At 40.1% G+C, this 23,554-nt stretch overlaps 2 pseudogenes; one reads left to right on the forward strand and one right to left on the reverse strand.

Moving 5' to 3' along the window:
• The first annotated feature begins 4,630 nt into the window (after nt 1-4,630).
• On the forward strand, nt 4,631-11,030 carry LOC109052341 (annotated as a pseudogene).
• Nucleotides 11,031-14,991: 3,961 nt separating this feature from the next.
• Nucleotides 14,992-16,930, reverse strand: LOC122146214 (annotated as a pseudogene).
• Between the last annotated feature and the right edge of the window lie 6,624 nt (nt 16,931-23,554).

The following is a 23,554-nucleotide window of genomic DNA, read 5'->3' on the forward strand; positions in this document are numbered from 1 at the left end:
AGAAAAATAACCTAAACTACTAACCAAAATATTAAATAAATAATTGTAAATACCCTGTAATATCATCAGTGGTATTAAAGCGTAATTACATTGTTTTAAATTTTATTATGTCACATCAAATACACTTCAGTATAATAAAAATATTGTATTTTAAATATTTTCTATTCGTTTTTATATTCATGCCATTTATTTTTTTTTTTCCGTCTTGTGCGTGCTCCACATGCCACCCCCGGCAATGCCGCCCTAGACGTTTCCACAGGCCCCCCATACCTAATCCGCCACGTTTAAAACCACCACAATTTTATAATAAAACTGTTTTGTGACCGGAATGGTGCAAGGTGTTCGGAGGTTTTTTTTGTAAATTTTTTTTTTTTTTTTTTTTTTAGGCGGAACTGAGTTGTTTTAGACTTCCAATATGTGGTTTGTTATAAAGCAACCGCATATTTGGAAAATTTTGCTTTGACGTTTTCGAGTTGTGAGCTCCAGGGCGTCAGCCCGCCGAGAGCAGCCTCACCTCAACCAGTTCTTCTGAAATTGCGCTGCTCTGATGACTCTATAGTGTTAAACATGGATATAATTCATTTTGGGTTGAGTCTAACAGGTTGGCTGAGGGCAAAATTTATCATAAGTTATATTTTTTTGGTAACTTCAATGCTGTTAATAGAGTGCTGGCCTTTGTACTTTCGACTGAATTGCTTACAAACCTTTGATTATGGCTGTTGTTGTTTTAAATAGTATTATTCAATAAATAATAGTTCATAAAATAATACTAGTGCTCAGGTGTGAATTTAGTGAATCGGTGGTCCCAGCAAATATAGGAATCGGGTCCTAAACATTTGCCACATTTACGCTAGATCAGACTTGAGGTTCCTTTTTTTTGTTGTTGGATCTTGCTGATGCATCAAGGGTGCCCCACAAGTTGTGTCCAACATTTCTACTTTCATGCACGTTGAAGTGACCGTTTTTTTCGAATTATATGTAGGCTTGTGCTCAGCTGTTAAAACTGTCAAACTGAGATTTAATCCTTTCTGGAAGGAAGTCAAAGTTTTTCTGCATACAAATGTTTGTGTGTTTGTTTTTTTTAGGAAACTCTGTTGATGTTTCTTATTTTACACACTTGTGCCGTTTGATTTGGAACAGCAACAAGATGGCAGAATTTGTATTCGTCCATAATTCTTTTAAGCCCCCAACTTCAGAAATAAACCATCATTTCCTACTGATTATAGAACCTATTAATTTTTGCGACTCTGGGAGTCCATCTTGCGAAATGATTTGACATACTTTAAATCAGGAAAAAACAAAAAACGTATTGGTGTTAGTGATGCCTGCTAGGGGAGGATCTATATCCTGTGGAAAAGGTAGGATGTGGCGTCGGAAAACATCAAGCTAACGTACCAGAGCTGAGCGCTGAGTTAAAATAAAATGAAGAACCTGAACAGCTCTACCCAGATACCCTCACATAACACAGATCACCTCACAAGCATCGTACATGACACAACAAAAATATCTTTGTACATATGCTAAGAACTAAACTCCTGTGGTGAAAGTCTCATCTTTACATTAGAATTCAGCATGGTGAAACTATACCACAAGCAAAGCGCTTACGCCCAGGAGGACACATGGTTTGTTTACCTCACATGACTCCCTGCAGCACGTTCTGTGGGTCGGGGTCAAATAGCCGATCAAACTAAGGCGACTCGGTGGGCCTGTGAACTTCCTGCATAGTGACAGACAGCACAAGAGATTCAGCAACTCTGTCATCGAGGTATCACAACACCCTCAGTCACGTCTCATAGCCCTCTCCTCCCCGGCTCCACAATAATACTTTGGTCTGTTACCCTTACCGGTTGCCAGCTTTTGTGGAGTCTCTAGAAGGATATTTCTCAATCTCCTCAAACCCTGCAGCTCATTGCACATGCGAGGGTGGCAATTGCAGGCCAGAGAAAAGTGGGAGTGGCACCCCAAACGTACCAAAGCATATACGCAAAAGTTGGAACTGCTAGAGGTCACTTCTGCTACAAACATCAGATCCACACATGAAACTCTAACACTTTTCTAACAGATGTAACTAATGGTGTTTCGCTGTAACCAACCTAAGCGTTCTGGCAACAAATGAGGTTTCGTAACAGAATTCGACACAAGTGCATTTGAATGATTTTGTGATAATATTAAATTACAGTATTCCATCTCTCTATGATTAACCAGCCCCTAAAGAATTCATCATCAGTCTATTGACAGCATGTACATCACGGATAAGATCAATTGAATTCTTGCAATGTGACTATTACATTTATTGTAATGTATTCAAGACCCTTTAGGTCTGATGCTACACTGGTCACTTTTTTCGAGCAATGTTCTTTCGCGCACTTCCGCATTGAGAATGGGTAACAAATTTTCTGTCTGGATACTTTAGGATCGGTCGTGTCTCCTGTGTCTAACCTGGTTGCTCTCGTTGATCGCGTAAAATCGTTTCAAAGCTGCCCCCTGTATCATCATCAGCCTCTGCAACTAAAAAAAAAACCCGCCACTTAATATTTAATTCATTTTTAAGAAAGAGCATCACGATTTTACAAACATCATTGATACTAAACAAAATATCGAGATTACATTAAAAAATGACTTCTGTTTCGAGCCTCAAAAACTCTTTAAAATAAATGTGATGATCCACTTGACTTTTTAGACAGAAACAGCCAAGCATTATAAGGGATATCAAATTAACTTTTCTGAAAAGATATATCATACATCAAAGTGGGTTAAAGGTTTAACAATATCACTCTACTGGATCAAATAGACCAAAGACGCCATCTAACATTTCAGAAGGGAAGATAATTAACAGAACATTGAAGGCTTAAATTCTGAATGATGAGCATCATGTTAATGCATTTGTTTTTTACTTTTATGTATCATCATTTTAATACTAAGTGAATCACTGGGAGATCTCGGCTGGTAATCATCCATTAACATGCTCTTTTACCATCAGAGTAATACACACCATCATCTGACACCTGTGCTCCACCACAGTGAGGGCAGATCAACATGTGTCAAACACACACAAGACAGAACTACAGAGCTGTCAAAAGGGGGGCGTTACCACCACCCATTCAGCCCATCAGGATCATCATCACGAACTGATCATCAGGGATATGTGGCAGGTTTGATTTTGTTTTTTGGAGCCCCAGCCTCTAAATATAGACTGAAACTAAATATAACTTGATTTGACAGCTCTTGAGCACCTCCAGAATCTTAATGGTTAGCCATTATAACACACACAGCCAGCCATCAAAAAAACCGCACACGCTCTCTAGAGAGCAATCGCCTAAAGTCTATCTAATGCGTCTAGTGTATATCTGAGTGATCCCTGGAGTGAAAATGTGAGGTTTTAATGGGTATAATCAAAGAGACTTCACAGATAACACGCTGATGCGTAAAGGGGGCCTCCAGCAGGCACGCTATCATTCACTCAGCGGAACATCTTCGCAGCGGCACTTTCCCACACAAACACAGCTCAATCAGCGGAGTATTTACATCAGCACTTTCTCCACAAGCTATATTCAGTAGAACATGCAGAGCGGCACTTTCCACACCACCTAATCCCCGGCTAATTATTAAGATTTGCTTTGTATATGTTTTTTTTTTTTAATTCAAAATTAATTAAATTAATGTAACTGAAAAGCAAATTACAATTTACTATACACAATACATCTAATTCAATTAAAATTAAATATCAAGAATCGGCATAAAAAAACACATCTCTTCCATCTTTTTTGACGCCTCTCTAACTCTAGCACGCTCTATTCTAAATTTCATCATTCTAATATAATAATATAATAAGAAGTAATTGTCCCCTTTTAGACAGATTCATGCACTGCTTTCTTCAAATAAACACCTATCTTTTCTAATTTTTTGCATTCTACCTACTTTTTCTTTTTATACTATACTATAATAATATGAGACATCGTTTGTTTATTAATTATAATGGATTTGACTGATTCTCCCCCCGAATATCGCTAGAAAAAATAACATGCAACCACGTGACAAAGCGTACCCGCTTGATCGTGTGTTCGACCTGAGCGCCGCGCCTGAACAGACTAAAAGTACCTTGAGAGTGAATTAAACAGCAGAGGTCATGCTTTCGAATAGCTCTCGCGGTACTTTGATGTCAGAGACCGATCGGTCTGCGCAGCGCCGCCTCAAACTGGTATTTCAGTTTTCAAATTCTGAGATCTTTGATTCTTCTTCATTATTTGCCAAAATACATACAACGAAATTGTATTGGTATGAATAATAATACAAAGAAATGAAAACGTAAAAACGAGTCATTAAACAGTAGAAAATTGTTTTGCATAAAAAAAAAAATGTCCAAAAAGACTTTTGGTCAGTTCTTTCAGTTGTTTTAGTTCATTCTTATGCAAACAACAAATCCGCTAAATTTTGCATATAACACATTCATATACATTCCATGTACTATTTAACGTACACAGCACCGAATGCTGATCAAATATGATTATGATGATAATAATGGATTATTATTATTATTATATTATTATTATTATTATTATTAAAACGAAGAACGAATATAATTACAGAAAGTGCGGATGAAGAATAAGAATAGATTCCGTGCACTGGTCACATGACGTTTCTGCGCATGTGCAGAGGAGGCGGTGTGCGTGCCTCGAGGCAAAAGGGCTGCTGGAAGAATTGTCAAAGAGGTAACGGTTTGATCATCTGGGCGATGGGTAACGCGATTTGTCCTCTTTGAGCGTAAAGGCTGTGGATCAGAGATACAAGGATTGAAGGTGGCAGTAGAAGGTGTTGTCACGGAGAGCGGATCTAAGATCTACGAGAGCATCAGTTACTGGAGAATAAAAGAAGATGTGAAGGTGGATCTGCTGCTCTGGTGACTGCGGAAGACTTCCCAGGCTGTCAAGAAATGAAGGAGACATGCTGAGTGCATGGCGGTGCCTGCCAAAACAAGGACACATGCAAACTTCTACAAAGTAAGGAAACACCTGGTATTATTCATTAGGACAGATACTCTATTGAATAATTGAATGAGAGTAATTTTACTGCACCACAGAGGTAGGACTATACACACAGGGATTGCGATATTTATTTGTGAAAATGATTTGAAGCCCAAATATTTTCGAGTGGATTTTTAAGTAAGTAAACATTGCGTACTTGGTCGACCATCGTTTCTCAAGTCATTCGGTGTTTTCCCAAGGTACTACTCTGGAGTCGGGAGAAAAAGGCTCCGGGTCCTCACAATTTTCATTGGCGGTAACCATGGAGGCATCAAACACATCTGCAGGAGCTTCCATACGGAGGCTGGGTGGCCCCCAACATCTATTACCTGGGTGAGATCTTGTGGTGCATGGCTCAAAATGCAAACTTTATTACTTTAAAGAGGAACCGGATGCAAAATTCACATTGTACATGGTGTTTGCATATAATGTGCCTTAGCGTGTTGTGTGGACACAACCACACTAACAATGATAAAAATCCATTCAATATATATACTTTTTTTAAATCCCCCCACAAAAACCCAAAGAGTCCTCAATTATCAAAGCTGTTTTGATTTTCGAACAGTATGATGTCATACCGCTCAGGCCCCGCCCAATGCCGGGATGGACTGTAACACGTATTAACATATGTCTGCCCTCAGCCAGCTGTATGTGTGCGCCATTCTCTCCACGCTCAAGAAGCTGTAGCCACAACAGCAATGAGGTGTTTTTGTAGTTGGTATGTAAAAGTGACTATAAGATCCTTCATTTTCGCCCGACATCAGAGCCACTGAAGCCGCAGTGGATTAACGTTATTTTAGTGTTGTTTTAATGGTAAATGCACCCACCGAATACACCTAAACCTGTCTGCGCAAATCATTTTACTCCACACTGCTTTTATAACAATGTCTTGACAATTCAAGGGCGTGTTTGCTCCAACTCTGCTCTGTGTGTTTGACTGGCATATAAAACCATCAGTGGATTTTCACGTTGGTCTGAACGAAAACAGCAGACAGGCTGATTGAAAATGAAATTCAATCTCTGGTGTTTTGGAATGGTAGAATATCGGTTTCCCCTGGTAACAGCTGTAAACAAAGCAGCGCCTGCGATCACAACGCTAACGTCTACTTTACCAGATTAGGAAAGATGAAATGAAAATGACATTGGAAGCTTTTCTGAAGCTAGTCCGGTCCCCCTTCAAAGATACATTCATATAAAAACACCTGTGCCCGTCTTTTGGAAAATCAGGTGAGCAGAGTTCAATTGAGGATTTAAAGAGACCACTGCAGTTTGCATCCCAAATCGAATACTTAGGCACTATTCTATGACATTTTGTAGCTATAAATAGTGTGAATAGTGCATTCAAACTGAAAATTCCCCCCAAAATAGTGCACTTTAAACACCCGGATGATGCACTTAAATAACCGAAAAAACTAAGTGTGGAGTGTTGGAGACTTCATGCACTCACGCTGTCGCAGCTTTTAATTACTAACGAAGGGGGAGGGGCTTTCAGACACCGGATGTATAAATGACACAAATAACCTTATAAAATTCATACACTGCATGGTTGAGTACATGAGCGCATAAGTGTATAGTGTAATATGTGGCGTCATTGGGAAATGCAGCTATGCTCTGAAACTTTTTTTTTTTTTTTTTTTTAATAGGCACAAAAACTCAAGTACAACCTTACCTGCATAGTTTGAAACAATTGACCCAGTATTCAGTGTTGATACAGCCAATTATAAAGAAAAAAAATGATAATGTAAATAAAAAAAAAAACTGATTTAAACACGAGAATAAGTAAAGGAAAAAGAACGGTGAAGGTCTATTCTATTAACAAAAACAAGTTCAAAGCATGCAAGAGTTTCGTGGCGTTTATGTCCATCATATAATGAAAGAGACTTCACAAATATCTTCAGTTCATTCTTTCCATCCGCAGAAATGGGGTTAAACCTGTTAAAAAAACTTATATTATGAATAATAAGTCTAAGTTTTTATCCTTTAACAATACTCCAATTTTAATTGAGAACCACAGTCACAGGGTGTATGTGTAATATTCTTGCTTCTTCTGTAAAGCACTTTGGTCAGGCCTGGAGCGGGTTGTGAAATGCGCTATACAAATAAAATTGAAATGGTATTGACATAATAAAGCCAGTTTTTTGAAATTCCCTAGACGCAACCAAGATCCTTTACAATTTCACATTGGAAAACATCTACAGTTTCAATGTCTTCTCTCAACAGAACCTGCATGAATTGTTCTCCCACAATTAAACTCTCTTTCATATAGGAAGTTCTTAGATGGATAGGGAGTCATTTAGGATTTTAAATGTCCCTTCTTTGGCCTTATGAAGCTGACGTCGGAAATAAGTCGCCTCGCCTAATATTTGCTTCCTTATGTTCATTGCCCTCTTTTTCAGTGCATTCTTGAAGAACCATTTTTTCTTTTTCAGTTGACTGAGGAATTACATGCCTCCGAACGGGTCGGTTGTGAACAGATCTATTTTTGACAAGATAAAAGGGTGTTGTTTTACACAACCACAGAGGAATTTTGACCAAAAGGATGTTGCAGAAGATAATCATTTCATGAACGCACCTAGACCCTAAAGAATCATAATCAACTTGTGGAAATGGGCATTTGGACCCTAAAGAATCATAATCAACTTGTGGAAATGGGCATTTGATGTCCCCTTTGTGTATGCTGGTTTTTCTTAATAGCACTTGGCCGTAAATAGCAGTTCTCAATGGATTTGTTGTTCCGCATATCCTCAGGTTATCTGGCGTTGTACGCGTTAAAGGTGTACGGATTGGCGGTCTTTTTCAGGAATATTCAAATCCCACGATTACAAGAAAGGTAAGTTTAACAATTCCAAATCAGTTGTGTGTTAAGAGACAACAAATATGACATTTTCTAAACTTTTTTTTTTTTTTTTTCAGGACACTTTGAGTTCCCGCCCTAACGGCCAGAAAGAAACCTTGCGCAGTGTGTACCACAGAAGAACATTGATAGTCTTCAAACCTTAAACAGGTAATCTTTATGTGTACAATCCTTAAATTTTAAGTTTAAAAATATATATTTCACATGCCACCTAGAGCACCGTCGTGCCCATCGACTCAGTCCTGGAGGGCTGGTGTCCTGAAGAGTTTAGCTCCAAGCCCCAATTAACACCCTGAACCAGCTAATCCAAGCTCTGAGCTAGGCCTACTAGAAACCTGTCACGGCAGGTGTTTTGAGGCAAGTTTGGAGCTAAACTCTGCAGGACACCGGCCCTCCAGGACCGAGTTTGGGCACCCCTGATCTAGAGAAAACAGGAAGCCAAAATAATAAAATAAGTTTAATTCATAAAAATATTAAATATATTTTGCTGTCCATGTATAATTTCTAACCTAACTCTGTCTAGATCAAGATGCCCATAGACTCATGTTCATGGACACACGATTGGCCACGAGGCATTTATCACTATGGCAACACAAACCAGCTTCTCCCGCCAGAAGAGAACAAGTCTCAGAACAGGAAGTGGAGAGCGGTACCTTGGGCAGCCCTGCTGCTGCAGATCTTCTAGACCACCTGCAGCCCACCTACTGAGTTTCAGCTCACCTGCACGTGAAGTTTTGCTGCAATGATGCAGCACGAGGGTGGGTCTCATGGAGTTATATATGTATTTATTTATTTATTAAACATATCTTTATTGCGAGGATTAAACCCCTTGAGATGAAACATCTTGTTTTCGAGGGGGTCCTCCTAAATCGAAACGCTTTCATATATATGAAAATATGGAGAGATAAATCTATTTACCACATAATCTTTTGAAATATTTGTAATATTAATTGTAGGCATGTTGCATATCTTTTTAGTATGTTCTATATAAGATTGTGTTGGTAAATAGGTTTTTATATATATATATATATATTATATCTATATATAATATATATATATATATATATATAATATATATATATATATATTATCTCTATATTACTGACTCAAAAATTCAACATGGCTTATGAAAGAGCTTTTAGAATATCTGTATTTTTGTTTATTCTTTCAATATCTCTCTTGCTGTTTACCATGCTATAGATGTGAAATGTGTGAAACACTAAGAATAAGATGTAGATACTCAGCCACAGTTTATTATTCATCACAAAGTAAAATAAACTCTTTGTTTCATAAACAGGCTAAGAATAATGCTGCCCCAAAGATCAAAAAAACCAGTTTTCTCTCACTTTGACAAGAGTGTCCTTCCACATGAGAGACTTTCTTCAGGTATTGATTCTGTTTGTTTCCATTAACGAGCATGTTTCATGCTCTTCCAGGTAGTACCAATTTAGATCTAGGCGTTGTGAGGTGCGTGAATGAATGTTTTGATATTGCAGATTGTGGAGTAGCAGGACAGACCGGCTCCTCTGAGCACCTGGAGTTATGATCCAGAATGGCTGGCCATCTTAAAAAGCGACAGACAACCTTCAGAAAAAACCATCCTGCAATTTCTGGAACCCCCCACAAGACAATGGACTCACACCCCCTGTATAGACTACATTATAATTACTGGCAATTTACTTGAGCAGCATTTTTCTGATTGCTTGCTAACACTTTGTGTATTCCCAATAAATTCTGTTCTATAACTGTGGGAATTCTGGGTCCCGTTGCATAAACATAGCTACTATGTTAAGATTGAGTTAAAAAAAAATAGTTTGACCCAGCGATCAGTTAGCCAAGTCTTTCTTTCTTTTGGTTTCCAATTAGACCATTTTTTCATGTAACTGACTTGAAACGTTATGACCATTCTGAAGAAAATATTAAATCACTAACTTTTAGGACTAAGACTAGAATTTTAGGACTAGTATTTTTGAGGAAACCGTGATAGATAGATAGATAGATAGATAGATAGATAGATTTTTTAGGATTCTTTGATGAATAGAAAGTTCAAGTGAACAGCATTGATTTGAAATATTAATATTTTTTTAAAATTATTCTTAAAAAAAAAAAAATAAATAAAAAATCCTACTGACCCCAAACTTTTGCACATTAATATCAGACTTAATATAGGCATACATAATATTGAGAAATTGGCTTAACTGGTTCATAACAGTCAGGTTAAGACATTTACATTACATGCATACATAACCGTAATAAGACCAATTCTAGTATTAATCGGATTATTGTGCACATAAATGCAGTCAATGTCTTGCACACAAACTAATTTCTATGTCTTAAGTATTTAGCCATCCTGTTCCTCTGCTTCTTTCAGGTGGGATTTCAGTGCATCAGAGGAAGCTATGATGGAAGTCGTGGAGTGATTTGAGCGGTGACCTTTGCATCCCTGAAAAATTTCAGCCTGACGGTGCCCGCCTATGACCCCCAGCCGCCCTCAACCCAATCCCACCCGGCCTACTCCACCAACCCCCAAACCACAGAGTTGTGTGCCACCCTCAGCTTGACAGACATCTACATCCTGGCTGGGCAGAGTGGGGTCAGGCTTATGGAAAGGAGGTACAAGGAGGGTACCACAAGAAGAGGAGGACGAGGACAGCACAGGGAGCGTAGATGAACCCAGCGAGTACCCCACTGACACCTCCGGCCTCTCCAGCTCCTACAACCCTGATGAAATCACCATTGAGGATGAATGGGAGGAGGTAGAGGATGAGGGAGTAGAATGTGCCGAGGTGAAAGGGACAGACGCAGTGGTTCCAGAAGGGCAGGTGGGGAGCCAGGACAGCGATAGAGACAGCAGTCCCCAACGAGATCACGGCTAATAGACTGTGATCTTACCGCCCCCGTGTACCGCACCAGAATCAGAGGCTCCACTACGCTCCTTGCGGCCTCTTTTCTCTCTTTCTCTTCCCCCTCCTTCAGCATCCCTCTCTCAGGGCAGCTCAGAAGGGAGGAGGGCTTCACATCAGCCAGGGTCCCCAAACGCACCAGCGGGGAGACGACACAGGGGTTAGCAAGTCACACGGGCGGCACACCTCAGAATCAAACGGAGAAACCAGAGTATCTACACAGCAGTAGAGGATGAGGAGAGTGAGGGCTAGAAAATGCAATTGTTTTTTTTGATCAGCTAATTACTACCAAGTATGTATCTGCCAGATAGTTTGCTGTCTCTTTTTGAGTCTGAAGAGTTGAACGGGTTACTGGACCTGCTTGGTAACTACTATTTTAAAGAACAGGATTTTTTTGTTGTTTATGAGTGTGAGGAGTTAAAGAAAAACTATTTTCAGAAATGTCAAGGTTTTGAACAATTTCTTTTTTTTTTTTTCATGTGTATAAAGTAACACCACAACCGTGAACTTTTTGATCTTGTATTGTCATATTATGTTTCCTTTGTGATGAGTTTTAATGATCTGTTTCATTTCTATATTTTTAGCCAAATATATGACATCACACTCAGTAGTTTACTCTGTCTTGGCTGTTGTTTTTATTAGGGTTGTGGTGATTGATTTGGCTTTACCATTTTATTGTAAATGCATCAAAGTCTAAATAATTTATGATCCCTAATGTCTTTTTTTTGTTGTTGTTGTATATTCTTTCTGTCTTTCATAAAAAGGCAATAACTTGCCTCATGCCTGCAGCAACTTTCCCTTTTGGCTAATGACCAGTTTCACTGAGCTGTTGACATTGTCCTTGTTACCTCAACAAAAAGCAAATATTTTTTCCATTATGTTTGTGAATAATTGCAGAAAATTAGCTCTGTGACCAACTCAAAAAGTTTGATACACACATTCATAAAGATAATCTGTAGTCTGTAGTCCCCAATTATGCCGCTTTTAGTAGCACCCATCCTTTTCAGAGACATGAAGAAATAACAAGGAGTAGTAGAAACTTCTTAATGACTTTTCAAGTTGGTTGTTTGACCTGGGATGCCCTTCCGGTTATATTCAAATAGGTGGATGGGAAATTCCAAAGTTCTGAGTGTGGAATGCAGCACTGTATACCTAGAGAGCTACATGTAACTACACTGAACAAAATTATAAACACAACACTTTTGTTTTTGCCCTCATTTTTCATGAGCTGAACTCAAAGATCTAAGACTTTTTCTATGTACACAAGAGGCTTCTTTCTCTCAAATATTGTTCACAGATCTGTCTAAATCTGTGTTAGTGAGCACTTCTCCTTTGCCGAGATAATCCATCCACCTCAAAGGTGTGGCATATCAAGATGCTGATTAGACAGCATGATTATTTGCACTGATGTGCCCTAGGCTGGCCACAATAAAAGGCCACTCTAAAACATGCAGTTTTATCACACAGCACAATGCCACAAGTTTTGAGGGAGTGTGCAATTGGCATGCTGACTGCAGGAATGTCCACCAGAGTTGTTGCCCATGAATTGAATGTTCATTTCTCTACCATAAGCCGTCTTTGGAGAGGTGTTCTCTTCACGGCTGAACCTTGGTTTTCACTGTACAGGGCAGATGGCAGACAGCGTGTATGGCGTCGTGTAGGTGAGCAGTTTGCTGATGTCAATGTTGTGGATCGAGTGGCCCATGGTGGCGGTGGGGTTATGTTATGGGCAGGCGTATGTTATGGACCGCGAACACCGGTGCATTTTATTGATGGCATTTTGAATGCACAGAGATACTGTGATGAGATCCTGAGGCCCATTGTTTTACCATTCATCTACGACCATCATCTCATGTTGCAGCATGATAGTGCATGGCCCCATGTTGCAAGGATCTGTACACAATTCCTGGAAGCTGAAAACATCCCAGTTCTTGCATGGCCAGCATAATCACCGGACATGTCACCCATTGAGCATGTTTGGGATGCTCTGGATTGGCGTATATGACAGTGTGTTATAGTTCCTGCCAATATCCAGCAACTTCACACAGCCATTGAAGAGGAGTGGACAAACATTCCACAGGCCACAATCAACAACCTGATCAACTCTATGCGAAGGAGATGTGTTGCACTGCGTGGTGGTCACCACAGATAATGACTGGTTTTCGGACCCTCCAGGACCCCCCAATACAGTAAAACTGGACATTTTAGAGTAGCCTTTTTATTGTGGCCAGCCTAAGGCACACCTGGGCAATAATCATGCTGTCTAATCAGCATCTTGATATCCACACCTGTGAGGTGGAAGGATTTCTCGGCAAAGGAGAAGTGCTCCCTAACAAAGATTTAGACCGATTTGTGAACAATAGTTGAGAGAAATAGGCCTTTTGTGTACATAGAAAAAGTCTTAAATCTTTGAGTTCAGCTCATGAAAAATGGGGGCAAAAACAAATGCTACTGGCATTTAGTTTAGACACTTTAAATATTACAGTGACATGTCACATGGGTGCAGCTGGACAATTGTTGAATGCTTCTTCCTCATAAATGACTGTTAGCAGAGATTTAGATCAAGGCTAGTCAAAACCACAGAAGCTTAAACCACATTTCACTCATAGCAGAACAGTACAGCTTTATTTAACATTTCAGTTCACAAAGGTGTTAACAGGAGATCAGATCTATTCCACAAAAAAGGTGGACCTGAAGACACATGACAAATGACTTCTAGCTGTGGGACACCATATTATGATACCTAATTCATTCTCTAAATGACCACACAAATGTATTGGTAACCCATTCAATTACTGACTAAAATCAATTTTAAATAAAACTCATTTTTATACACATCAACAAACAGCATCCATAAAACAAAACTTCACAAATGACTCGTTACTAACACGCTCACTAATTATTCTTACAGGTTATTGCCTGTACACTTCGGGCCACCGTCTCGAAACGCTACTTTTCGGCGGTCTGATGACCTCAAACAAGCCCAAAACAAAGAACACGGAAAAAACGGAGTAGGCACTTCTGTTTTTTTCTACTTTTTCAGGGGCTTTGTGGACCAAAATTTCCCTTGCTGCTATTTGCCGCCCTGGCACATCACACAACAACGGTTGCTAAATCATTCATGTTGTTGTTTGTGGGTGCTTGAATATTTTTGTTGCTTTTTTAATAACACATACTGAGAGACTGGCCCAGTATTGCATGACTTCCTAGTCCAGAAGAATCAATGTGCGTTATTCTTCGATTACTTGAAGCGAAATGGTTTACGATCATCTGGTTTCTGCCAATATGTTGTAAATGATTTGTTGATTGTTTCTTAAACAGTAGTTTACACAAAGCGACGAGAACATAGAGAAGGCATCGTAGAGCTCGCTGTTGTTTTGTGAACTTCAACACTGAACTTCAAGATCAATGTGGTTGGGAGAAGGAAATGGAAAAAGGGAAGACAACATTGGTGTTTTCTTCAATACTTTTTTGGGTCTAAGATGAATGATGAGCTACGTAAGGGGGACCAGCTCGAACAAAGGTAATAAATAAATCTGGAGGCTGAAAAAAAAAACAAGTTCAGGGTGAATGAATAACTTCTGCTTCAGTGTTCCTTTTGTAGTTTAAAATTTAGTAGATGTGGCTCATGTTTGGAGAATTGCAAGGGTTAGCTTAGGTTAAGGTGCTGACTTCCTTCCAGTGTCAGAGTTGGGATCAGAATAGGAGAGCCCAGAGCATACGGATACTCAGTGTAGATTTCACTTGAAGACATCCAGCTATTTTAAGGGGGCTTTATGGACCATCTCGGTTCATTCTAGGACTGAGAACGGAATTTGTCGATGAAATAATTCTTCTGTTCATTGTGATTCTTCTGTGTAGTCCTGTATCTCTTTGTCAATCTCTTTTCCTCTTTGGGTGAAACCCTGGTGTTTGCATAATGAAAATGAACAAAGGCTGAAATTATTGTTGAAATAATACGAATCTGTATTTACTGCCAGATATGACAGTGTCCATCGTCCGTTCGCTTTCTGCCCTGTCCATCAGAAGTCTTCCTTGAAAAAGCTCTTAATGGCATCACTGAGGGATTTTCCCTCAATCTCTTTCTGTTATTCCTCTATCCTTCTATTTCTTTCTGTATCCATCTTAGGAGGTGAAAGGGTAAAGGGTGGGATTTTGGGAAGGAGAAGGTGTCGGTGGGTCTCCCGTGGGGGGTGGAGTGTTGACCAGGCCTTTAGTTCCCACAGCAGCTTCGAGTGGACTGTGCATCTGGGTCCCTGAAGGTTTACCCCCCTGTGTCGGCAGCATGCGTAGGGTTTTGGGTGTCTGCTGTTTTTGGCATCTTTTTTTGCTATTGATAAAAAAAAAAAAAAAAAAACAAGAAAAATGAAAAATAAAGAGCCTGAATACTGTTCATAACGTCAATATTTTGTTTAAAGTTGGCATGAAATGAAAATTTTATTCAATTTCTTAAATTATGGTATTGAATTTATTGTAAAAGGTTCATCCATGCATGTTTCCTTTTTCTTTTTAACTTTTATGCCAGACATTAGTCTGTTTAAAAAAACCCTGTCCCTTTTCTTACATTTGACTGCAAGCTTGTGTTTAGATCTTCCTCCAATCAACAACTGACTAAAAGAAACATGTTTGCGTCACTCAAATGTACGTCACAATTGAAAAGAAAAGATCTGTCGCTATTGCCGTTTCATCACAACTTCACAACTAAGGAATAATGCAACATAATTAAGAAATGACTAGCAATCTGGAAAATCTGGTACTGGGAGAGTATGCCAGGGGAATAAAAAATCTGCCTGTAAACAAAAGTCTAACAATGTTCTAAAGCCTACGGTTTACAATAACTAGGTGCAGAAGAGAATATACTAGTAAGAAGACGGCTTTTAACGCTCACCAATGGCCAGGAACAACTCATTTACATTCATTGCAGTCTTGGCAGATGTTTTCCATGAAAAGCAGCCTGTGTCTTCTGCATATGTCTGGGCTTCCTGTACAGAAATGTAAAATTATGTCTTGGTTACGGCACACAAGACTGCAATAGTTTTGGCTGCAAAATTTACATTTTTAAAACATAAATTTTACCACCATTATGCTTTTATTCAGCAAAGATGCATTAAATTGGATCAAACAGTAACAGTAAATACATTTATAATGTTACAAAGGATTTCAATTTCACATAAATGCCCTCTGTTCTTCTGAACTTCCTATTCATCAAAAAATCCTTAAAATCACGGTTTCCACAAACATTGATAATAATAAGATTTATTTCCTAACCACCAAATAAGCATATCAGAATGACTGACACTGAAGACTGGGAGTAATGGCTGCTGAAAATTCAGCTTTGCCATCAACATTATAAAATATATTAAAAATAAAAACAGTTATTTTAAATTGATATTTCACAATGTTTTTTTACTGTATTTCTGATTAAAAAAAGCAGTCTTCGTGTGCATAAGAGGCTTCTTTCATAACCATTAAAAATCTCACCAACCACAAACTTTGAATGGTACCGCATTTTTGAGATGGAAACATTTTAATTCTGTTCTGTGTGCTTTTTAAGGGTTCAAAAAATACAAAACAGCACCACACTATACACACAACAAATGCAGAAGCTGTTTACAAATCAAACCTTGATGTTTTTTGTTTTGTCATTTCATTGACAGTAAAAACCGTAACAACACCCATGTCTTGAAATATGATTAAAGAAAGAACGGTATGACCTCATACTCCCGAAGTCTCTTGTCTGCTAGGTCCGCCTTGTTTCCTGCGAGAGCAATGACAATGTTGGGACTGGCCTGCCCGCTGCAGCGCTTTCTTCACCCAAGCCTTTGCTCGCTCGAATGTTTCCTACAAACACATGCTAAAGACTAAGCAACAATCTACTATTTTACCAAATGTAAGTTTGTATCCTTTATATAAAGTGTGTACCATTGTAAACTTACAGGCTTGGTGATGTCAAAAACTACAATAGCCGCCTGGGCTCCACGGTAGTACATAGGGGCCAGCTGTTGGTAGCGCTCCTGTCCAGCCGTGTCCCAAATCTCAAACTTCACTGTAGTGTCATCCAGACAAACAGACTGTGCCAAGAACGCAGCTGACGGTGAGCAACAGATGAAAAAAAAAAAAAAGATAAGTAATCCAAGCCAGAGATCTAAAGATTAATAATACTGAGTCTTACCATTCTTTGTTCCTGGAATCATGGTTATAAAAATGACAAAATCACATATAATACTATCACAAAACTTTTTTAGTTACTACAAAAAGGGGACACTAAACCTAACAAAAATTAAAGTGGAAAAGTACAAAAAAATCTATAAAAATATATATAAAATAAGAATAAAACAGTTTTTAATAGAAAATACGAGTTTTTAATGTAGAAACAAAAACATGGTCTAAATACAGCAAGGGTAAAGCAAGTGTAAAACAACTTATTTAAGCTAATGGACAATTTACTTAGCAGTATAATTATTTATTCCAATTACACTTATTAACGCGTATTTTTAAAATAACCTTTTTAATATCTTGAGTAATTAGTTTCATTGAACATCTGCATCTTTTATCATATTGCTGTTGCTGCAGTTTTAATTAAAAGCAAAAGCCACTCAAGGGCTGTGTTTTAATGTGACTTTACCTTCACTTTCATGCCTTTAAATAACCGTGTTCATTAAGTGCTTAGGCACTTGCTTTTGCAAGAACTCCAGACTAATATTATTAGTGTTGCATAAGTGTCCTTTATATAGTCAATAATGTCCTGATTCTAATATGTATGGGAGCTTCCAAGAGTCCTATAACAATGTTTGCAAAAAATATTACCGTGTAAGATTATAATCAGAGATAGGCCTGAACGTATGTTGTTTGGTCATCATATCTCACATGTGATCCCGTCGGCATCTACTGCGAATGACTAACCCGGATGCACTAATCGATAGGCAGCCTCAGTTTTAAGGTCAAGTTAACACACTTGTTTACAGATCGCGCGATATAAAGACAATCTACAAGTGTATGTCTCACACTGCTGTCTGTACGCTGCTCACACCCACTAAGACTCTGACAAGGCTCTCCCTGCTATTCCTCCCTGCTCTTTGAAGTGTTTATTTGCAAAACGGGGTAATAGGCACAAAGCTAGTGTGTCAATTGTGTGTTTTATATATAATCCATAAAGCTAGTGTTTCCCTGTAGCACAATTGTTTGCTGCATGAGTTTAAGGATCTACCAAATATGTACAATACCATTCAAAATTTCGGGGTCAGTAATATTGTAATGTTTAAAGTCTCCTCTTGGTACTCACCCAGGCAGGTCATAATTTGACTACAAAAGTTAAATCTTTTAAAAACAGTATGTAGTGTAGAAGATTACTACATAGTTGGGTTCTATTTTAACTACATTTTAAAAATGGAATTTATTACTCTGGAAGAAAGCGGATTATTTATCAGTCCACTACTCAACATCTCTTCAGTGTTCCACAATATATTAACAGAATTCATATCTAATATGCTGATTGGGTGCTTAAGAATAGTTTTATTTATTATCATGCAGAAGGTGGAAACTGAGATATAAATGTTTGGTAAGGCTCCAGCATTCATTTTACGTTTTTTTTTTTTTGTTTTAACAATGCAATAATCTTAACTGTCACTTTAAATAGTTTTTAAGGCGTAATTGCGGAATAAAAAGTATTCATTGCATAAACCTTACTGACCCCAGACTTTTGATCTGTAACTGTATGTAGGAATGTGCAACTTCCTTATATATTACTGAGTTAATGGACAACCTAAAGACTCTACCTAAAATATCGAATACCCATTTGTTTGAATGCTCAATTCAACAATTCAGCACCTATGCCTCACCCCCCTCCAATGGTGTCTCTCCTGAAACTCATCAAACTGGGGCCCTTAAACCAAGCGTGCAGCACCAGGCTTGTGTACTTTGCTACGGCCATGCTCTCTCTTCCCATCAGCTCCAGCAGGTGAAACTGGCAGATCTATGGTCTGCGCGTTCGCTTCAAAAAGAAAAAAGGACCCGGGGCTGGTCCCGCGAGTGTCTCATGATGTAGGACGGGTAGCCGTCCCTCCATGACAGCGGCTGTAAAAGCAGCATGTGTAAGCAAGTCAACGAGATTGTTTGTTGTTAAATGTTTTTTTTTTTTGGTTTTTTTTTTAAGTAGCTGAGGGAAAGTCTTAAGGTGTGTCAGGATGAGTTCAAGTATCTGTCGCGATGTGGTGATGGCAAAAGAGGAACCGAGAGACCATAAGATTAGGATGTCAGTGTGAACCGGTAGTGGAAGAGGGAAGTACACTTTACAAACTACAAATAGTACGGTGAAGCAGAATTAACTTACTGACAATGACTTGTGTGTTGTTGTCATGACAGCATTAACAAACCCCCACCACGTGAGACATTTTTTTTTATACATTATCTTTCTTTTAATGTTCCACAGACCGACAGCTAGAGCATACGTTATGCAACAGAGCATTGAGGTTGAGTGAAATGAGGGCCAAACTAGTGCATTGTCTGGGTAATCTATCCTTCCACTAATGCCTAGTAAAAACACTATGGCTATAGAAAACTAAACTAAACAAATGGAATAACAGGCAAAAAAAAGTTGAACAGTTTCCTCGTCTTCCTCTCTACACAGCCTAAATTACCAACGTTCAAGTCCAGCATTCATAACCCCGAGACGCTCCTAATTATTGAAATTCAGTTCTTATCCCAAAGAGGTGAAGCATGAATGAGTAAAGCAACCAAAGAACATTTCTTGGGTAAGAGTTCATGTGCTAAACCGCATCATACAGATTAAATATGTGTCCACCCTTTCAGAAGTAATATTTCTGAATTCACAGCTTAAAAAATGTCTGCAAGAAAACCAGGGTTGGCAGTATCGCAAGTCAAGCGTGAACTTCAAGATTGATGTGATTGGGCATAGCACGACATAAATTGGCAACACTTATCTCGGCATCTCAGTGAAAAGTATCTGGATATTGAAAGTACAGCCCATCCTCATACATTCCAAATCCCACAGTTCTTCCCCAGAATTTCATTTTATTGTTTGAACATGCCTCTTTTGAAACGGTCACCTCTTTGTGGTTTTACGCTATCTCGGTGCTGTGTCTGCTCTCTGAGTTTTGCATCAGTATCGATTTTGCATTGCAAATATTTATAGCTTAAAATCTGCTTTTTAAGTACAGAGGTCAAAAGTCAGCTGTCCAATCTCATACAGCAAAGATAAGGGCATTAAATTAAAGTGGTAGTAAAATAACAATATTATATACATCAAGTGTTCACTTAATTATGTAACATCTTTGTTGAGCTGATTGTAATTATACAGTTTTATTAATACTGGTTGCCGGTAATGAATTGGCATTTACACATACTGCTTGTACAATTGTCCAATGGTAAAGTTAAGAGTTGCCATGATTTGCACTCTTTTATTTTGTATTTTTTTTGTTTTTTTTTTCACATAGTTGAAGCTAATAGGTTGGGCCACTGCATGATTACAGATCTGTTCCATTTTGAAATGCTGTTTTTCATCCTGAATATTTCCTAACCTTTTAACTATCCATCCTAGACCCTCCCAGTTTTACATAAGACTGTAAATCCATATTTTTGTTTTAACCAGTATGTCATCTGTATACTGCATGCGAAGTAATTCATAAGTCCAATAAACTGATGGCAGTCTACATAATCGGGTCTATTGTGATCTGATTAACTCTAAGAATCAAGGATATATCTGCTGATCTTATGCACAACTGTAATAATCAGGTTATTTGTACGTGCGACATTCTTGGGATTCAGACCTCTGTGACAGTCCTTATTGCAGTTGTGTCTGAATGGATGCATTAGAGACGCAATACAGACTCTGACTATGAACGTGACTTCGGTCGCGGATCCATGTCGAAGCGGGCCGTAGAGGTGGCGTGAACATTAATTTCTAAAATAATCAACACCTCTTTTACATACACAGAGTCATACAAAACTATCGGTCAGGAGTTGGACCTTTAATACCTGTTTGTTTCCAGTTCGCGCTGTTTGGTGGGTGGCTGGTTCGGGTTGTTGATCCTTATGAGCCTGGTTATCCGGTCTGCGAGTCACTTTCCGCACATCTGCCCATGCGCAGTGAGCCAATAGACAGTCCACCGCATTTTGAAAGATTTCGTTGTTTTATTGTACTGATTGTGTGTATAACTAATACATGATGGACAGTCTTGATATAAGATTGCGCTTATGGTTTTCTCACCTTTGTACATACGACAAGTTTAAAATTGGTATCCACTGCTTGGGTCTTGTCTAGTTTAATTTGAGAAGATTAAAGTATTTGAGAAAATATAATCAAACTAGGTTACATTTATTAAAACTATTTATACAAAGAAACAATTAACTAGCTTAATCTCTTCTATTGGACTAAATTAACGAACTTTTATTTTGAAAATCGCGAAATAACTTCTATCATAATGTCATTTATATCACGTATACTTCAAGATTTAGAAATATCACCAAATATTGTTTTTAATCTCGTTAACAAAAAAAAAACAAAAAAAATCCAATACAGTTTTCTGTATGACTTTTTACATGATGTCCGATTTGTGTCTCGCACGCAAAGGGAAACGTATTTTGTTTGAACGCTCACAGCTGGATTTGCATGGCATGCTCGCGGCAGCACGACGTGTGCGTGCTCTCTTAACAGGCTTAGTGGCTGTTTTATCGTTGTTCTGTTTTTCTTGAGAGATAATTTTCTTTAAAGATCTTACAGGTATAAGTAATAGTATTCTACTGTGACAGTTTGTTTCGTTCCCTTTCATAGGTCACTTCGGAAGCCCTATACCATCTCGCCAATCCTATTGGCCAAATAGCGCTTGGCACCGCCCGCCCTACGCATGCGTACGCATCGTATACCCGGCGCCGCGCGCTATTTCGCTCAGATTTCACTTCCTTCAGGAAAGAGAATCATCTGTGCCCTGGAATCATCTCGCGTTCATAGCGGTTTTCTCGAGCAGTGTTAACTCCTCTTCGCGGACGCGATGAGCTTTCGAAAGTGCAAGGAACCGTGTACCAGGTTCATCACTAAGGGAGACACTCACGAAAGGTGCGTAGTCTGTTTGGGATTACATCACGCGCAGTCTGCGCTTAGTGGCCTTTCCTCTTGTCCCCACTGTGATGGCCTGCGACTTAAAGTACTGCGCTCGAGGGTAGAAGTGTTTTTCCAAGGTCGCCCCCCCGCGTCTAACCCCCGCCGTGTCGCTTCTGCGGCTGCCGAGGCACCGCACGAGGCGATGGCTTGGGGAGACATGTGCGACCTCACTTACGACGACAGCGCGGCGCTGGAGTTTTTCTCCACATCGCTCGCTCTCCCCTACCCGAGTGCAGGATGCCACCTTCGTCGAACCCGTTGTGTTCTCGGACGGGGTTTTACAGCCCACCCCGGAGGCATACGATGCTATCTCCTTCGGTTGTGGGCAGTTCGACGACGACGTCTTATCCACCGCGGCTTCGGAGTCTGAGGACTTCGTGGCAGATACGGACAGCCCTTCTCCCTCCTAGCGGACAGGAGAAGCGCGTCTCTCCCTCCTACAGCGAGCTGTTGGATGTGGTCTCTCGTGCGGTGGGTAAGCTGGGACTGGACTGGGAGGTTGAGAAGGCCGAGGCCCAACCTTCATCTAAGCTGGACGACCGTTTTTTGACTAGTCGTGCTCCCGCGCAGCCCCGTAGGCCCCTGCCTTTTTTTCCCGGACCTCCACCAGGAGGTTTCGAGGTCCTGGAAGCAGCCCTACTCGGCGCGCATCACGAACGCTGCGGCTGCGGATTTCGCCACCATTTCAGATATGGCGAACCGTGGCTATACAGCGATGCCTCCGGTTGAGGAGACTCTCGCCGAACATCTGGCGCCTAATTCGGCCACGGCATGGAAGTCTCGCCCCCTCCTTCCTTCGAAGGCGTGTCGAGTCACGTCTAGCCTCGTCGGGAAATCTTACATGGCTGCTGGCCAGGCGGCCGCATCGCTCCACTCTATGGCGGTCCTCCAGGCCTACCAAGCGGAGCTTTTAAAGGATCTCGACGAGGGGGAGGGCATCACACCCGAGGCTGTGAAAGAGCTGCGTCGGGCAACGGATTTGGCGCTACGCGCTACCAAACATACTGCTCGGGCAGTGGGCCGTTCCATGGCTGGTTTGATTACGGTCGAGCGCCACCTTTGGCTGAATCTCACCGATATCAAAGAAAAGGATAAATCTTTTCTCATGGACGCGCCCATTTCTAAGGACGTTTTGTTTGGAGAGGCAGTTACGTCGGTGGTGGATAAATTTAGGGCAGCGAAACAGCAATCAGCCGCTTTCCGCCAGCTGATTCCACGCAGACCCAGAGAGACTGAACGGCGGCAGGCGCGCCCCGCGCGGTCTCGTTCAACCTCTTCAAACCGCCAACGGGCTGCCTCACGGGAAGAGCCTTCGCCTATGGCGCCCCCCTCGTAAGGACTGGGGTCCTAAGGCTTTTCCACCAGCTCGCCAGCGACAGCGGAAAAGAGATTAGACCTGAGTTCGACGGCTAATGCCTCTCGCTCTCGGGCTCCTAATAGCAGCTCCTGATATTCTCGCTGCTTGCCAGGGACTGTGCCCTCCGCTAGAGAGCGCTATTGGACCGTTTTTTCGCGCATCCAACCCTCTCACTGCAGTCCCCACGCTCTAACATTGACTGTCTCGCCGCAAAAGGCGCTTCGAGCAGCATTGGATCGAGTAACCATGTCAGGCGTTTCCTCAGACACTCTGCGCGATTCAGCCTTCAGAATCCGAGGAACG

The sequence above is a fragment of the Cyprinus carpio genome, chromosome A9 (genome assembly GCF_018340385.1).
Source record: "Cyprinus carpio isolate SPL01 chromosome A9, ASM1834038v1, whole genome shotgun sequence".
In the NCBI taxonomy this organism is placed as follows: domain Eukaryota; kingdom Metazoa; phylum Chordata; class Actinopteri; order Cypriniformes; family Cyprinidae; genus Cyprinus; species Cyprinus carpio.